This window comes from Peromyscus maniculatus, chromosome 4, assembly GCF_049852395.1.
Source record: "Peromyscus maniculatus bairdii isolate BWxNUB_F1_BW_parent chromosome 4, HU_Pman_BW_mat_3.1, whole genome shotgun sequence".
NCBI classification, from domain to species: domain Eukaryota; kingdom Metazoa; phylum Chordata; class Mammalia; order Rodentia; family Cricetidae; genus Peromyscus; species Peromyscus maniculatus.
This window is the reverse complement of record NC_134855.1, coordinates 141,850,824-141,869,711: the sequence shown is the minus strand read 5'-3', so window position 1 is coordinate 141,869,711 and position 18,888 is coordinate 141,850,824. Positions and strand designations below refer to the sequence as shown.

Genomic DNA, 18,888 nt, shown 5'->3' with positions numbered 1-18,888 from the left:
CCACCCACCCACCCACCCATCCATCCATCCATCCATCTATCCATCTACCCATCCACCCATCCGTCCATCTGTCCATCCGTCAGTCCATACACACACACACACACACACACACACACACACACACACACACACACAAATCCATCCATCTGTCCATCTATCCATCCATCCATCCACCCACCTACCCAGCCATTTATCCACCCACCCATCCACCCATCCACCCACCCATCTACCCATCCACCCATCCACCCATCCACCCACCCATCCATCCATCCACCCATCCATCCATCCATCCATCCATCCACCCACCCGTCCGTCCATCCATCCATCTTTCCGTCCATCCATACACACACACACACACACACACACACACACACACACACACACACATCCATCCATCCATCCAACCTATCATTCTCTTTGTGATTCCAACATGAGTGGAGGGAAGGATTCCAGCTACCCACTGACCTCTCCTTGACCTTTGGGTTTCAGCCAAATGGGAAGCAGGAAGATCCTCCATTCATTCATCCTGATGCCTTCACTTCTATGTCCACACTCACCTGGTCATTGAGGCCTTCATGCTGTCTGCCCTGCTGGTCCTTCCATCTGTCCTCTCCTGCCTGAGCCAGACACAGGAAACACCTGCACCACTTCCTCTTCATCCCCGAACTCACACCATGCAGTAATCTGAGAGCCTCCATGAACTATGCAGTGACAGGACCAGGTGTGCAGCTTGGACACCATCCTCTCCTGGTATTCTCTCTTGGGGACAACTTCCTGAGGGCCCAGTTCATCCCCCGATTGGCCAATGACCCCTCCACCCTGCACATTCCTTAACTTAAAAAGAGAGGCAAGGTCGAGCCAAGCCAATCAGGGCCAATGACAGTGGATCCAGGGACAGTTCTTAAAACCCTATGAAAACCTCTCTTGAAAAGGAAGCCAAATGCTCTCTATCCAGTGGGTCTGTAGTCCTTATTGCGTGCAGCAAACAATGGAACTGCATTGGTAGTATGATTCCACCACACAGTGTGTGCACTCACATGAGTGTGTACACACACACAACACACACACTATCATCTCTTGGGCAGGTTGTGGGCTGTCCAACATGAAGGGACACTCTTCACATCTTAGGGAAATAGAAGAGGGAGATGACTTTCCCACATATGTCTCTGTATGCTGAATGGCATTTTATATAATTTATTTTGGAAGAAAAGCATGATATCAGAACGGAGGCGAGGCGTTTAGATTCCTGTGGACATTGCTTGGCAAGTCCATGCTCCATGGTCCCTGCATTATAGGGTCCCTGGTTCTGATCGGAAACATTGGGGATGTTATTACACTACATGGACACAAGGAGGAGCACCAGGGACCCGTGAAAGGGCTTTCTAAGCAGCAGCCGTTGGAGGGTGAGGCCTTGAGAATAGAGATGGGAAAAATCATGCGGGTCCCTGTGGGTGCTGAGGGAGTCCTAGCACCATCTAGATCCAGTCTGCCAGCCATGTCAGGTCTCATTTTCTGAATGTCTCAGGTCTGGTGACAGCTGGGCACCCACGCCTGGGTCCTCAGCCATGGAAGGGGCCCAGCGTAGGGACCCCCGGGGCAGAGCTAGTGAGACTCATGGGAGTCTCTCGGGGGTCAGGGGAAGCCTGAGTTTCCTGTTCTGTAACAAGAGCCACAAAGAGGGAAAAGAGAGAAGGAGAAAGCCCCAGAGTCGCGAAGATCACTAACACAAGAAGGGGCCTTCCCGAGGTGAGCGGACGGAGCTCAGTGCTGCACCCATGCGGATAGAGAAGGTATCTTAAGGGTGCGTGTTGCCAACCTCGATGACCTGAGTTAAATCCCCAGGAACTTGCTTGTGGAAGGGGTGAACCAACTCCTAAACGTTGTCCTTTGACCTCCCCATGTGCACTGTGGCGCGCGTGCGCGCGCACACACACACACACACTGAATAAATGTAGTTAGAAATAGAAATAGTGTTTCTTATCAGAGTGGGGCTCAGTCCTCACAGCCCCCGCCCCGTCTCCCCTTCGGTCCTCCCCAGGTGCCTTTGTATGACTTATTCTGGACTTGCTCTGGCTTTGCCTTTTCTAGAAGGTTGTAGAAGTGGACCACACAGCCTGTGGCCTTTGGACACTGCCTTTCCTCACCTAGTAGAGCCCTTGCTGGGCTGCGGCCCTGCCCAGTCGTCTGTTGGCCCCGCGCTCCTCTTTACTGCTTAGCCACAGGTCCCAGGTCCCAGGTCCCAGCTGAGCATGCACCACAGGATGTTTCCCTTCCCCCAGCTGAGGGACGCTGCGGTGATGGTGGTGGCAGTTTTAGTTTCAGGTGACAGGTGACGATAAACAAGCTGTGACCACTCTGTGTGTGGACCCGGGTTTTTATTTCTGGGTTGCACACCCAGGGGTTGGGATTGTGGGGTCATCCAGGAAGTGTGTCCTTAGCCTGCTAAGAAAGCGTTGGCTGTTTTCAGAGGGTCCCTGAGTGGAGTGCACCGTTCCTCCACACCCCGTGTCTGCTGTTTCCTCATCATTGATTTTCTACCACCATGAGGAGAACCTGGCACATAGTAGGTGCTCAAAGCCATCTACCAAGTGAGCAAATGGTCAGCTAGAGGCTGTCGCACAGTGTAACCATGAAGGGTGTTGGTGCACTTATTTATTTTTACTGTGTGTGTTTGTGTGTGTACACACATATACATGTGTATGTGTTTGGAGGCCAGAGGAAAACCTAGGTACCATACTCAGAATGCTGTCTTCCACCTTTGAGACAGGATCTCTCATTGGCCTGGAGCTCACTATTAGGCCGGAGTGGCTGGCATCCTCCTGTCTCTACCTTCCCAGAAGTGGGATTTTAAGGGTGCACCTCACTTTTTACATAGGTTCTGGGATTACACTTGGGTCCTCACACTTGTAAGGCAGGCATTTTACCAACCAAGCCAACTTTCAGCACCTAGTCTTGATTTTATTGTCTTTATTTATTTATTTTTTAACAATCCTGGGACTTGAACCCAGGGCCTTGCACATGTGAACCAATGATTTACCACTGAGACACACCCCCAGCCAGGTTACCCTCCCCGCCCTAGACCTCAGGAGACACGCCCTCTGTTCCAAGTTCTGGCCCCCAAGCTCTGGGATTCAGGGATAGAAAACTGTCCCCAGGAAACAAGAGATCAGAACAAGCCTCAGGACCCCAGACCTTCTTGCCTACGCCCTGTGCCAGCCTCGAAGGCTCTAGAGACTTAGTTGTGCTATATCCCCCTGTAAGCGCCCGAGAGGGAAGCCCACAGGCCAGGGCATGGGGCAGGGTTAACTTTCCTAGCTGTCTCTGTCCGCATGGGGAACATTCATGCCCTGCTCTGCTGAGGTCTCCCCATATGCCCCTCTCTGCTGGTCTCCCTCACCAGCAGGTGTTTGCCACGATCTTCTCTCTGCTTTTCCACAGCTCCCGAGACCCTTTCTGTTCTTGTTTTTCTATGTTAATTGAAGACTGATCCCCTCGCTGCAGAGGTGTGAGGGCGCCAAGCACAGCAGACCCAGCAGGCCAGTGACAGTGGTTCCCAGGAGGTCACCTCTGCAGTGTGTTTGGGGGGTCTCTAGCCGGAGGAATGCTTATGTGGGGGGCGCTCTGTGAGGGCAGCGGTGGTCTGGGATGGGGTGCAAGCGGGAGGTAGGAACTCAGGGTCTACCTTGGTTCCGGTTACTATTGCTGTGATGGAACACCTTAACCAAAAGCAGCGTGGGGAGGAGAGGGTTTGTTTCCTCACAGTTCCATAGAACAGTTGATCATCAAAAGCAGTGAGGGCAGGAACCTGGAGCTGATGCAGAGGCCATGGAGGAGTGCTGCTTACCAGCTTGCTGGATGTGGCTTGCTCAGCCTGCTTTCTTATAGAACCCAGGGCCACTAGCCCAGAGATAGCACCACCCACCATGGGCTGGGCCCTCCCCATCAATCACTCAGGAAATGCCTTAAAGACTTGCATAGAGCCAATGTTATAGAGGCATTTTCTTAATTGAGGCTCCCTCCTCTTAGGGGACTTTAGCTTGTAAAACTAGTCAGCACAGGATCCCTGTGACCCCTCATGGTGGGGTCAGAGCCGACCACCCCTCAAGTCTTCTTTCCAGTAGTTTCTTCAACAGCACAGTTTCTCAATCGGGGTGCTTGGCAATGCTGGGGACCCTTTGGGTTGGCAGGGCTGGTGTGTGCTGGTCTCCAGCAGGTAGAGGCTAGAGTAGAGGTCAGATTTTCGCGGGACAGGCACACAGAACAAAGAACACCCCATTTCCCCCTACCACACACACACATAATGTGACCAATGCTCCGACGAGAATCCCTGCCTAATAATGACTGTTGCCTTGTGTGATGAGGAAATCGAGGCACAAAGCAGCCAAGTATCATACCTGAAGGCAAAAAGGCCCACGCTGCACCCTTGCTGGGCCATGCATCAAAGGGTGGGGTAGGGGAGCCAGGAAGAGGGGCCCCTAAGTTGGGAGTGGAACTCCTAAGGGCTTCTACGTAGAGGCTTTCACAGAGCGTGAGAAGACGAAGGATAATTTGAAGTATTTGGGGGGTGAGGATCTGTCACGTGTCCTCTTGTGGTCGGCTTCTGACGGAAGGAAAACCTGTTTCGCAGCCTCTCTACCCCACTCACTACCCACCAGGCAAGCGCCATGCTGCAGTTCTACGGGGTGGCCAGCAGATGGCGCAAGGGCACCTTTGCGGTGCCCAGTTACAGCTTTTCCTTAAAAGGGAACAGGGCGCCTTCAAGAAAATGAGTAAAACACACGAAAGCAGAACAAAGAAATACAAGAAATCCGTGTCGCCCACAGCCTGACTTCCGAGGGCTGTTCAGCTCAGGAGTCGTGTATGCTTTCCTCCCGTCCTCTCCGTAGTCGACGCTGTTGACGTTAGTTCCCTGACCGCCCTGTACGAAGCTTCACAGCCTAGGCGGTCACTCACACTTTGCCTGTGACAGACAAGTCCCCGGCGATGGCTGTGGAGCGGGGAGCATCTTGTCACCCCACACGTGTTAACTTGGGTGTGCCTGCTGTGGAGACCTTCTCACACACAGAGAGGGCACGGTCTTTGTCACAGCTGCTAGGACAGACCCCCCTAGTCATTGCCTATCCCCAGAACAGAGTTCCTGAGGGGGCATCCCAGGAGGGCTCCTCGGAGGAGGGGATGCCGGAGACCAGAGGACCGACAGCAAGAAGTCTGGGGAAGTCCCAGTGGCAGGGAGGCCCCTGGACTGCGTGAAGGACACAGCAAGAAATGGAGGGGGGCTGCTGCTTTGTGGGAAGACCCTGCTCGGGTTGGGAGAGATGGAGGGGAGGCAGGGAGGGTCGGAGGCACTGGCTCCCTTCCCTCTGCTTTTGGGGAGAGATGCCATCAATGGAGTGGGAGAGGAGTCAGCAGGTCCGGAAGGCCCAGGCGCAGTTTCTGGTTCCCTAGCCCAGCATCCTGGGAGGAAGGAACAGTGCCCCAGACCTCCTGGGCTTCGGACCCAGGAAGAAGAGTACGTGGAGAGTCAGTGAGGCTGAGCATGGCGCCTTTAAACCTGGTTACTTGGTTAGTCCTTCAAGTCGCAAAAATAATCACGGGCTGGTGTAGAAACGTTTATAAGATACAGTCTAGGATGAGGAAGGGAATGGAATAGGGAGGGGACAGGACAGAGACACACGCATGATCCTACTGACCCCAGGAACTGTTTAAAACATGTCTGTCTGTCTGTCTGTCTGTCTATCTATCAGGACAACCTGTGGGAGTCAGTTTTCTCCCACCATGTGGATGGTGGACATCAAACTCAAGTTGTCAGGCTTGGCAGCCAGCACCTTTGCTCATGGGGCTATCTCACTGGCTCCTCAGGAATCATCTAAAGTGTTTCCTTTTGGTGTGTGTGTGTGTGTGTGTGTGTGTGTGTGTGTGTGTGTGTGTGTGTGAACATTCATTCTTCTGGGTGCACCTACTATGCACCAGGTATTTCTCTAGCTGCTAGAATGAGGTAGCAAATGAAGAGACTGACGTTCCTGTCCTCCAGGACTGGTACACTGAAAAGGGGCAGCCAGATAGTCAGACCCCCGGGCAGTGTGCCATCACACCCATCAGGCAGAAAGCAGGGTGTGGATGTGAGTTCTCAGTGGCTTGAGATGTGACCTGGGATGGAGCAGAGGTCTGAAGCTTAGAGGGAGCAAAGCACTATGGGAAGCCAGGTGAGGGTATTCAGCAGGGCAGGCAGTTTGGGGAGGCTTCCCTTTGAGCTGACCCTTAGAAGATGAGGCACAAGGATGATGTCACTATGTAACTGCTTCTGGAACCCAGGGCCTTCTCATCGTCTGCCAGGCACCAGTATTCCACCACAGCCTTCTGTGGCAACGCCAGCTCCACAGGGTGGACCCCCTCGCTGCTGAAGCTTGGTGCCTGATGTGGGGCCCACACACAGTCAAGGGCCTCTAGATCACCTGAATGAATGGACACTGTTCTGGAGGGCAGCACTGAGGTTCATGTGGGTCCAGGTCCAGCAGTCTCTGTAGGTCACTCAGAATAGGCAAGGGAGAGAAGTATGACGCCCCGTGGTGAGCAGGGGGGCTGCAGCTGATGTTACTGGCAGAGGACTGCTGTACCCCAATCCAGATGTCACAGTCACCGTTTAGATTAACCCACCTGGTCCTGGCTGAAACAGCCACCCTCTCTGACTTCCATTTCTACGTCTAGAAAACGGAGATAAACAACAGGCCGTTGAGAGGACTGGCCAGGTGACAGGTGTCTCAAAGATGAAGAGGGGGCTGGGGCATTGGACTCTCTCACTACACGACTTGCTGTAGTCATGGAGGCTGGAAGGTGGGTGAGGCCAATGCAAAGCCTGGAGAAGGAAGAGGGGCCTTTGCGCTGGCTGGGCCCTTCTCCTCTGATTCCTTCTGCTCACTCAGGTCTCAGGCTGGATGTCACCTCTCAAGGAGGTCGCCTGGTCACCATGCCTTGACTGTCCCCTTTCCTGCCATCCTCCTCTCCATCCTCTTGTTTCTTTCACATCTGAACACCACCTGGAAGCTGCCAGAGAGTTCTCTCCCACCAACTCCTCCCCCATCCCAGTGCTTCAGCTGTGACAGGCTCTTTGCACCGGCTGAGGTTTGAGCCAAGGCACTCCAAAAGTGGACATTTGGTGAATGACTGTATTAGAACATCAGGGGACCCCTGGAATGAAGGGGGCCAGGAAGCCACTCACCCCAAGTGGAGCAGGGAGGAAGGCTTTTGGAGTTTCCAGCCAGGGTGGTGGAAGTGTGAGGACAGAGCCCCAGGAAATACCAAGCTGCCTCGCCATGTCCCAGCTTTTAAAACTCAGCCTTAATGTGATTCCTGCATATTGGGACTAATAAAAACATAGGCCATGTCTTCTGTGTGGAACATACTCCCTGATTCAATTTCCACTCTGCCTGGGTGTGCTGTTACACTGTCTGATCCTGAGGGTGATGGAAGATGGATGCAGAGCAGGTTAAATGGGAAGGAAGGGCCAGACAAGTGACCGAGTGCAGGACTTTGGCATCTGGAGACCATAGGAAATGAATTGTCCCTGGGACTCAGTGTGTACCTGTGCACACACACAGGCATGCACACGTCAGAGCCCAGCGCTGACCATACTTTGTGCAACACAGTTATTTTCTACTTGTTCCGTTTTCCTCTTTCTACATGGTGCTCACAGAGTGACAGTTGGGTTTCGTGACCAGCTTCCCCGCTCATAGCTCAGTTTGAAAACCAGCAGTCTACGGGCTATTTGCATGGGGAAACAGGGGACCCAAGGTGAACCGAAGGCCTGGCTAACCGTCCAAGCAGAATGTACAGCAGATTCAGGGCAGAGAATTGCCTTTGTTCTGAGGCAGACATCTGGAATCCTAGGGCTTAGGGTACCCCAAGCCTTGATGTGCTGGAACCCAGCCCCGAGGACCATGGGCCAGGCTGTCTCACCTGCTCCCAAGCACCGCTCCAGCCACGGAGCCTCGAATTGTCCCCAGTCAGCTGCCACACTGTCCCCATGGCACTCATGACTCCTGACAAAGCCAAGCTCCTTTGTTCCTGTCCTTGGCATCTGTCCCCTGCTGGTCATACCATCCTGTGAATGTGATGTGACAGCTGGTACCTGGCAGCGGGGCACCCTGCGGTGTCCTTGGTGCCCAGTGTTGTGTGCACAGTAGTTCAACACACAGTTGCCACTGAACTACAAGAATAAAGGGGTCAGGCTGCTAGCACCCAGGTTTCGGGAGAGCAAGATTGAGAACCCATCCACCTGCCCATGTGAACGGGTAGCAGGAAATGGCCTGGACCAGGGACATTTAGGGCAAAAACTTGGGGTATGATCCCCTGGGGTTCGGGGTGCCATTCCCTCAAGTTCTGAGGAAACTCTGCACCAGTCACCTCTACCCGCTGTGGCTCCCAAGTCCCCAAGGTGCAGCTGTTGGAGAGGCGGGACTTGCCATCAATTCTAGCTTTAGTGGATTGAGGCTGACGTAAAAGTGACCACAGCATGACTGTGGGAGCCACTGTGTGTTACATGAATCCTAAATGGTCTTATAATAAAAACCCAGAGCCCGATATCGGAGTGAATGCTGAAAGATCAGAGGAAAGAAGCCACAGCCACTTCTCACCTCATCAACTCCTCAGCCAAGACAGAAGATCTGTCTCCACGAATCCTCAGGCTGAATGCCTCTGAGTCCTCAGCTGAAAGGGTCTAATTCCTTTTTCCTCCTGCCTTACATTCCTTTCTCTGCCCAGCTATATCACTTCCTGTCTCAACCTTCCTAGTGCTGGGATTAAAGGTGTGTGCCACCACTGCCTGGCTCTTTCTCTTTTAAACTGGACTAATCTTGTGTAGTCCAGGATGGCTTTGAACTCACAGAAATCCAGATGGATCTCTGCTTCTGCCTCCAGAGTACCAGGATTCAAGGTGTGTGCCATCACTGCCTGAACCTCTATGGCTAACTCTGTGGCTGGCTCTGTCCTCTGTTCTTCAGGCAAGCTTTAATTGAATCACAGTGTATCACCACAGCTGTGGTAAGCAGCTCGGCCTCGACTGAGCCGCAGCATTCCCACAGAGCCCGAAGCCTCTCTGAAGCACCTTCCCCAACCCACTCTTCTGAAATAGATCTGAGGACGCTCGCGTTCACTCAGCTCATCATGAGCTGTGACCCCCACTAGAGGTCACTTCCATTGATGGCTGTCACGCTGACAGAGGAACCCGTGCTGTTGACCCCACGGAAGCCCACTGAAGCCTTGCGGTCTTCCCAATAACCCCCGAGCCCAGAGGACAAATTCCTTACTAGAACACCTGGCCACCGCTACAGTGGAGGCTGGGATTAACCAGTATACTACACAGAAGGACAGAAGTGCGGAGGACATTGTTCCCCGATGACAATTGTCGTGCGTGTGGAAGACGCTGAGAGTGAGGGACAAGATACTGTGTGGGCCATCCTCTCTCCTAAAGCTGTTTCTGCAGTGCTGGGGGATGCTGGATGTGTCCCACTGAGCCACACCCCCTCCCATGAGAGCTACAATCTGGGTCAGGGAGAAAACACGTCAACAAGAAGCAACTCCAAGTGCAAAGGCCTGAGGTGAGAGCAGAGCCTCTCTGAGGAGTCGGCTAGAGCCGAATGTGGGGTTGGGGAAATGGCTGTCAGTGAGACACTTGTCTCAACGCTTGCCTCAACAACACAAGGACCTGGGTTCAGAGCCACAGTACCTCCACAAAAGGCTAGCATGGTGCTGTGCTCCTGTAGTCCCAGTGCTGGATGCCTGAGAGAGGAGGATCCCTAGGACCTGATGGCCTGCTAGTCTTGATGGATCAGTGAGTTCTAGGTTCAATGAGAGATCCCATATCAAAATAAAAGCTGGAGAGCCATAGAGGAAGATATCCTGATGTCTATGGTGTATGATTGCCACACACACACACACACACACACACACACACACACACACACACACACACACCTGCAACACATCCACACACAAAAGACTAATGTGGGGAAAACAGGAAGAGCCCAGAACATTCTGGAAGCTCTGTCATAACAAGGATTTGGGCTTTTGCCCCCACACCTGGTTTTCCCTCCCTTGGTGAAGGGCTGGCTGGTTCTGGCTTACAGAAGGAGTTGAAGAAGCCAGTGGAGACAGAATCCTCTACACTCCTGCAGGACGCAGCTCCGCATCGAGATCTCTTTAGAGAATCATCGTCTCCATTAGCTTGAAGCCAGGGCAGGCGCCCTTGACGCCTGGTGCGCTTTGCCTATTGACTCGCTGAATGAAATCTTAGCTAAAATCTTTTTATTTTATGCTATTAAGGACCCGGGAGAGAGCAGGCAACTGAACCGTCCCGGCTCGGTTAGTGCTCAGGGTCGGCGGGAAGTGGCCCCACGGCTGCCGTGAAAAGACTGTCATTTCGGGCTCCCCACAAGTGTTTCGCGTTACCAGTAATTGGGAAGTTACTCCTTCCCTCCGGGCGGAGTTAATGGATAGACATCTCCCCGTTGGCACGTCTAATTTTATAGGCGACTCCTGGTATCGCTTTGGTAACCTCAGGAGGTGGTCAGTGTGGTTTGCTCCGTGTGTCAGTCTGCGGTTGACGGTGGTGGGAGAGGCTGAAGGGAAGGCTGGTGGCTTTCCCCACCACAAGACCACAGGTCACTCTGCTCTGTGTGACAGTCCAGAGAAGGGCAGGCTTGAGGGGATTCAGTGGGAAGCCAGCCATGGCTAGATGCTGCGTCCCGAGTAAAGATGGGAAAGAGGGGTTTCTTTCCTCCCCCTCCCTCCCCTTCCTCCTTCTCTGTGCAATAAACACTTTTATTTATAGTACGATATTAATAAATGTCCATTCTAGTTAGAGAAAATACGCCGAGGCCAGACAGCACTGGCCCCTGCCCCCCACTGACACCAGGCCCTGCTCACTGCAGGGCTGTACCCCCTCCACCTAGACCGTCCCCTCCTCTCTTTCCCAACTTTGCTCAGCCTCTGCCATCTCAATGAGTCCTCCCTGAGGGGCGTCACGGTCCCAAGCCTTCCTTAGATCTCTGGCACATTCCGCCACTGCTTTCTCCTTGGTTTCAATATTTGACTGTCCGTGTCTATGTCCACCCACCGGGGAGTCCTGTCTTCGTAGCTGGCAGGTTGTGTCTGCATCACATGAAGCAGATGTTTAATAACACGTTTTAAATGAGGGCTGGGGGTGTGGGTCAGTTGGCACAGATGAGAACTTGAGGTCGGATCGGAGCACCCACATCAGGGCCGGGAACAGCAAGCCACATGCTTCTGCAAACCCAGCCCCAGGGGGTGGGGATGGGAGGATTCCTGGGGCTCCCTGACCAGCCAGCCCAGTCTAACCGGGGAGCTTCAGGCTCAGCCAGAGACCTTGACTCAGAGACTAAGACGGAGGTCCAGTGAGATGCCTCGGTGGGTAGGGAGCTTGCCACCAAGCCTGAACACCCGAGCTTCATTCCCAGGATCCACATGGTAGAAGTCAAGAGAACCGACTCCTAAAAGTGGTTCTCTGACCTCCACACACTTGCTGTGTGTGGCATGAGAGTGCCCTCCAACACATGAACAAATGAATAGATGTAATAAAACATCAGGTGGAAATGGACTGAAGACACCCATGGGCCTCTGGCTTTCACACACACCTGCTCATTGCTGTAGGCACACACACACACACACACACACACACACACACAGACACACACTATGGTTCGAATGAAGTCTGTCCTCAATAGGTTTATGTGTTTGAACACCTGGTCCCCCAGTTGCTGGAGCTGTTTGGGGGAGGTTCTGGAACCTTTAGAAAGCACAGCCTTGCTGGAGGAAGTACATCACCAGGGGTGAGCTCTGAGATAGCCCAGGCTCACTTCCCGTTTACTCATCTTTCATTCATTCCCGTGTGGGGATGACATGTGACCAGCCAGCTTCCTACTCCCACTGTCAGGCCTGTCTGCCTGTTGCCATGCCTTGCCCAAGGTGGACTCTACCCTTCTGGAACAGCAAGCTGCTTTTGGTCATAATATTTTATCACAACAACAGAAATGTCACTAATATACACACTAACAAAATAAATAAAAATAAAAAATTTAAGTTAAAAAATTATAGTGAATATTGGAAAAGGTCCCCCAACTCTCTTCCTTACTCAGTTACTAGTCTGGGGTGTGAACTTTTATGTCTCCAGCAGAACTTCCACAAATACATGGGGTCAGACCACATGGGAAGACACTTAGAAGAGTCTGGAAGTTCACAGGAGGCTTGAGTTCATGGCTTCACCTGGGCACAGAGTGGTTGGGTGGCATTGGGAAGCATGCCGCCTGGAAATAGAAACCAAATCACCCCACAGTTGTTTAGTGGGATGAGTGTTAATAGAAGCTCTTTGACCCAAGGAGTCTTCAGGCCCTCCTCCAGGCCACCTCAACAAGGACAAAGGCCAGGAAAGGATTACCCACTCTTTATTTGCAGATGTGGGCGCTGAGGCTGAGTGGCTAACTGGTCTACCCAGCACCACACAGCCCTGGACAGCAGAGGCTGACATTCACACCACCTCAGACATCAAGCTTCATTCTGTTTCTAGACCACCTTAAAAACAGAATCCTCTGCTGGGCAGGTAGCTGCATGTGTAGAGTGCTCCCCCAGCAGACACAAGGTCTGGCTTTGATCCCTTACCGGGGCAGAAAGCAGGCATTGTAGGGCTCATCTGTAGTCTCCAGAAGTGGAGGCAGGAGGGTCAGAAGTGGAAGGTCATCCTTGGCTACATAGTGAGTTTGAGGCCAGCCTGGGATATAGGAGACCTTGTCGTTAAACAAACAAACTCCAGTCCCAACTCCAGACTACAAAGTTGACTCAGCAGTTTAAAGGAGCTCTTGCTGCTCCGGCAGGGGTCCTGATTTTGATTCCCACATACACCTAGAGAGCATCTCACAACCTCTGTAACCAGTCCGACTTCCTCCTCTAACCTTCCCAGTCACCAGGCATGCACATGGTGTGCCAGCAAAACACTCATGCTCATAAAATGATAAAACAAATAAATCTAAAAACAACCCAATTTCATTCAAATGATCCCAGGTGGTAGTCAGGAGGACACAGAATGTGTCGATCCTATGGGACAAGAACAGATTGATAACATAAGAACAGTGAGAGGTGACAATCATATTCCTTGTCACGTGTGAGCGTGATGTGGGACCTTGTGCCGGCTTCCTCCATTCCCTCTTCTTATGTATCTACCTTCCAGGAGTCGGAGGCTCGCCTGTGGGGCTGCCTCCCAGGGGCTCCCCGGTGGCATGGTGAGCTTTGATGGAAGGGAGGAACTGGAATGTGAGCAGGAGCTGGTCCCTGGTCCTGTCCTGCAGAATAGCCTTAGGGCTACTGCCTCTGCCCCAAGGCTCTGAGGTGGTAGCCATTGCCCAAGCTCTCCTCAGCTTCCACATTTGGAGCATTAGGAGACCCCAGGGTTAGCCCTCTTTTGTCCTCCACTGGCCCGCACTGTCCAACCCCATTTGACTGTCCGCTTCCGTCTGAGATGCCCTGACACAGCCCCCTTCCTTTTCACTTGCTCATTTCTTCCCCCTTCTCTCCAAATGGACCCTGTAGACTGGTGGTCCCGGCAGCGGGGAGAGAGGGAGCTGAATTCAGCCGTCTCCAGCTTTCAGCTGCAACGCACAGTCCAGTGCTCGAAAATTCTTCCAAACGGCCTTGCAACCTTGGACCCTGGGGAGCATTCATGCAGAACTCCAGATCTTTTCACTTCCCTGGACCCCCAAATGAAACACAACTGGGGGCCATCGATCTCAGGCACCACGAGGCTTGGGCTCGGGCTTCTTCCTCACCCTGCAGCCACAGCGGACACTGAGTTTACAAGCCACTCTCTGGCGCTTGCTTTCACCGGGGCTGCTGGTGAGACAAACCAGAGCTGGGGACTGTTCTGCACCTGGTATCGGCTCCAGTGGCGGTCAATGCCACAGGAAATGGAGAAGCTGCGAGGCCCTGGGGCTGGGCCTGTATAGATCTGCTGAGTGAGAGACCCTTGACAGAGGGTGACGCTATAGTTAGATTTGGGAATAGCGGCCTCAGTAATTAACCACCTAATAGCTCAGAGGGAACTTGAGCTCACCAAAGAGGCCTGGCCTGGGCTCTTGAACTCTAGAAGGCTCTGTATGAAATGGCCCCATTTACCCTCCTCTTGGGGATTCCCATAGACCTGAGGCTACAGATTTCTTCTCAATTTGATTTCCAAGTTCATCAGCTCATACTGGTCAAGTGCAAGATTGACCTAAGAAAGCATCCTCTGCTGTCAAGAAGTCAAGAAAAATATCTGGAAGGTTCCAGTAGACCTACCAATTATGTACTAGAGAGAGCTGAGGAAGGGCTCAGAGGGTGGCAGGCGGGTAGGTGAAGGATTCCACTTTGGTTTGGGATCATGTTGCATTAAGGCTGGCCCAATGGAGTATGTCCCAGGATCCCAGAGAGGCACTATAGGTAGTCCTTCTTGGAAAGCAAGGAGTAAGCCCCCAGGGGACCCGCTGCCTCGGAGTCTACAGTACAGAGACAATGTCAGCAACAGCATTAACTTGGGAGGTATAGCAGCTTTGGAATCCAGCCCCCTCCCTTAAAGCAAGGCATTTCACCTTCTTAAAACAGAATAATCACCTTTACATTGGTTTTGCTTCTGGATAAATGTATGACAGTTGCAGTGGCCAAGTGTTTGTTGCTTCTCCCATGGCCAAGGACCAGTAATGCCACCACCACCACCACCACCACCACCACCACCACCATCATCATCATCATCATCATCACCATCACCTTTGATATCTTTATCACCACCTTCATCATCAACTTTGATATCATCACCTTTGATATCATCATCACCTTTGATATCTTTATCACCACCTTCATCATCATTGACTTTGATATCATCATCATCATCCACTTTGATATCATCATCACCTTTGATATCATCATCACCACCTTCATCATCATTGACTTTGATATCATCATCATCACCACCACCACCACCATCATCACTGGGCAGCTTGGAGCCATGCACAATCTTGAAGTAGCCATAGCCCCACAGATTCAGAATCTGCTTTTTCCCAGGCTGCTCTGGGCCTTGCATGAAGGCTTGAGCTGGACCAACCTGCTCCTAGGGCTTTGTAGGGTGTGAGTGGTCCATGGCTTTGGAGCTTATTTACTGAGCACATGCCCCCTGCCAGCTCTGCCCAAACTCTGGCAACATGGAACCGAACAGGACAGATTAAAGCCTGGCTATTGTGGAACTCTCTCTCTGGTAAAAAGAGACAGACAGATAAACATGTAGAATATGAAACACATGTGCAACTACAGACATGTCACAATGAAACTCTTTACTCTGACCAATTAAAAATGTTTAAAAGGATATGTATTCATGGAGAGAAGAGACCACAAGCTAAGTGAGTTGGGGTTGTTTTGAAAGGGGAACTGGGAGACAGTGGTACGTATAAGAGAGAAAGCAGCAGTGTCCTTGGGTAGAAACAGCTGGGAGAGCGACTGAGAGGAGCAGAAGGACGAGAAAGAGCCATTGAGGGATGTCTGTTATGTTCAGGTGTCACGAACAGCACATGCAAAGGGCCTGTGGCAGATGCGTGCTCTGTCTCTCTGCCAGGAGGTGACAGGGACTAGAATAAGGTGAGGGGAGAGAGAAGAGCCAGGATGAGGACCCGTGACTTCAGACGCCACTGGGAGCTGTGACTTTTGTGAACGGGATCCAGTGTGGCTGGATGAAGGAGAGTGACCACCGGCTGTCATTTAACTAATGTGCTGCAACTGCTGTGGTCCCTGCAAGCCCCGGGGACAGGTGAGCCTCCCTCCTGAGGTTTCTGCTTAGATGTCACTTCACCAGAACTGGGCTGTGGGCTGGGTGCAGCCGTTGGTGACCCCGGTTTCTGAAAGTCCCTGGGTGGGGCTGAGGTGGGGGCTGGCTTAGAGGCATCTCCATGAGGCGGCAGGTGGCGGTCGGGGGTGGCTGCAGCAGCTCCTCCTCCCTCAGAGAGAGAGGAAACAAAGACTAATAGAAATCCCCGGATATTTGCGTATTTTCTGAATGTTATTTGTTAAGCCAAGTCTTGATGTTTCCCAGGCTGGCCTCAGATGTTCTGTGTAGCTGAGGATGGCCTGGAATTTCTGACCCTCCCGCCTCCAGCTCCTGAGGGCTGATGTCACAGGTGCCATCATGAGTACTTCACCCGTGGGGTTTGAGTGTGACCGTCACCCACAGGATCCTGTGTTTGAACATTGTGCCCAGCAGGTGCTGTTTGGAGAGCCGTGGGACCTTCTTGAGGCGGGGTCTCACTGAAGGAAGTGAGTCACTGGGGGAGGGCCTTGGGGTTTTACAGCTCCACCCCACTTCCTGTCCCTCTTGCGCTTTCTGGCTACAGAGGCCGTGTGGCCAGCAGCCTCTAGCTCCTGCCGCCACTGTGTATTCCCCACCATGATGGACGGAGCCTCCTCAGGGCCTGAGCCCATGGAAATCCTCCCCCCACTGCTTCCTGTCAGATGCTTGGTCACAGTAACTAACAGGACACCAGGAGACTCAGAAATACAAGTGCAAATACAGCATCTCAGGGGGGCACATTCTGAGTGCTAATATGGGTCTCTGGGCCACGGGGATGCTGTTAATGGGGGAAAGGGACAAGATAGGACCGGGAAAGTGCCGCTCCCCACATGCTTAGCAGCACACACATTCCTTTACGAAAAATGAATCAAAAGGAACCAAGCAAAAAGGATTAAAAATATTTTTTTTTTCACGTTGGTAGAGAGCTTACCTAGCATGAATGAAGCCCTGGCTTCAATATCCACTACCACATAAATCCAGGAGGGGTGGCACACACCCGTGATCCCAACGCTTGGGAAGTAGAGGCAGGAGGATCAGAAGTTCAAAGTGATCCTCAGCTACATAGTGAGGCTAGCCTGGGCTACGTGAGACCCTGCCTCAAAATGAAACAAACAAACAAAAAACAAACAAACAAACAAAAAACAAGAAGAAAGAAAGGATCAAGGAGGCAGAACACCACATGGGTCTAACATGCTAGTCTTTCTTACGTTGTTTGGCTTTGTGACAAGGTCTCACTGTCTTGCCTTGAACTTGAGATCTTCCTGCCTCAGTCTCCGTGTTGAAGTGATAGGCATGCGCGACCATTTTGACATTTGGATCTTTATATCACTTCCCAAGTTCCCAAGTAAAACTTTGGTCGGTCACCTTTGGGCAGCTCAGTTGTGAGCAGGAAGTGCAGCCCGTGGGCAGCAGAGCGGTGTGTCTCTCTGCTGGCCAGCTGAGGAGGCGAGGAAGGAAGCTTCAGAGGCCTAAGTAGCCAGTCACACAAGACAGCAGTTTTCCACTGGTTTTCCCTTCGAGTCCTAAGATCTATAAGAGGAAAGAACCAGAGGAAGTGGGTCATGAACCAAGTGAAATTGAGGGGAAGCTGAGGAACTAGTCAGGTGACCAAGACAGGGACAAGCTTTTATGGTGAGGAGGCAGAGCAGGGACAAACAAGGGCCTTTGAGTAGCTCCAGGTGACTGGAACAGGAGGGAAAAAATAATAATAAAGAGGACTGTAGAAATGGGAGCAGGTCACGAAGGACCTGCGCCTCCCTGGCTGCATGGACAGACCACGCAGGGCCCTGCAGCTCCCCTAAGGCCAGGGCTCTGGAACAAGATGGCAGCGCTCCGGGAAGGCCACAGCAGCTCTGTCTGCTGTCCAGGGAAGAGGCGTCAGCCTGTGAGGAGGTGACAGGTAGGAAGGCAGGTTGCTGATGGCTGACAGCCTGTGGTGGCAGAGGCCTAACACTGAGTGCTGACCAAAACATGAACCCATAATATTTGCTAATGGGTTGTTTGTGGGAGAGAGGCGAAGAGACCCTGGAGGGAGACACCATAGACAGCTAAGCCCCAAACCCAGGCAGTCTGCAAAAAAGCTTAAGTTTGTGCCCCTTCTCTCCGAGTCTCCCAGACAAGAATTTCAGGCTGCCACCTCGAAACCAGCAAGGCCCTTAGCCTCCATCTTAATCAGATCTCTCCCATCCTATTAAGCAATTTGGGGCCATTTCTAGAGAAGATTTTGTTATTTCCCCAAATCTCTGGCTGCTTCATTTGGAGTCAGTGTTTAGGCGGAATGCAATTAACACATTCCAAACCCGGTTTCCCCTGAAATCCAATCAATTCTAACTCGTTTTCCAATCACGCTGCTTTCTCTAATTGTGAGCCGCGGCCTCCGCAGAATAGGGACTTAAGCCAATTACTGCGTCGCTCGTATGAAAATTGTGCGATTTGCGTCGGCGGCTCCCCACATTACTGATGAGCCTCTTCCAGCTAATGGAATAATGAAAACACAAAACAGATTTACCGTGCTTAATAAGAGGAGGAGATAATGAAGGCAAATTAAAATGAAAGCTCGGATCTGCATGGAGAACGGTAATGTGGTTTTCCCCTTTTAAATGAGCACTCTGGGTTCTTGGATGCTGGCCGTGGGAGGGGCCAGAAACTCAAAACTCTACCAGACAACAGTGTGCCTGTCACTTGGCTTGATTTGGAGATGGTGGTCCTCTGTCCCACTTCCTGGGGTTGGGCTGTCGTTCTTTACCCTATGCAGACACCCCTCTGCCGCCCGTCAGAGCCACTGCAGCTGCTTCAGCCGCTGGGTTCAGCTCACTTCTTGAATTCCATAACCATCTGGCGGGAGACTAGGCAGTGAAGTCATTTCTGCAAGATTCAATGTCGTTGACGGGGTGGGGGTTGTGGGGGCAGTCCTCAGCACCTGCGGGGGCGGGGCTTTAGTCACATTCCGTTCTCTCCACCCATCAGCTGTGCTTGCACCCCCTCACTCCACTTGGGGACACCAGAGAAGTGTGTGGATT

The 18,888-nt window shown here is 52.3% G+C and overlaps 1 long non-coding RNA gene across 1 annotated transcript; it reads left to right on the top strand.

Annotated features, from left to right (window-relative positions):
- Positions 1 to 6,074: 6,074 nt before the first annotated feature.
- Positions 6,075 to 7,382, top strand: LOC143272790 (uncharacterized). Its single transcript, XR_013050367.1, has 2 exons — positions 6,075 to 6,831; positions 6,921 to 7,382. It is a non-coding gene; the product is annotated as an uncharacterized LOC143272790 (long non-coding RNA).
- The last annotated feature ends 11,506 nt before the right edge of the window (positions 7,383 to 18,888 follow it).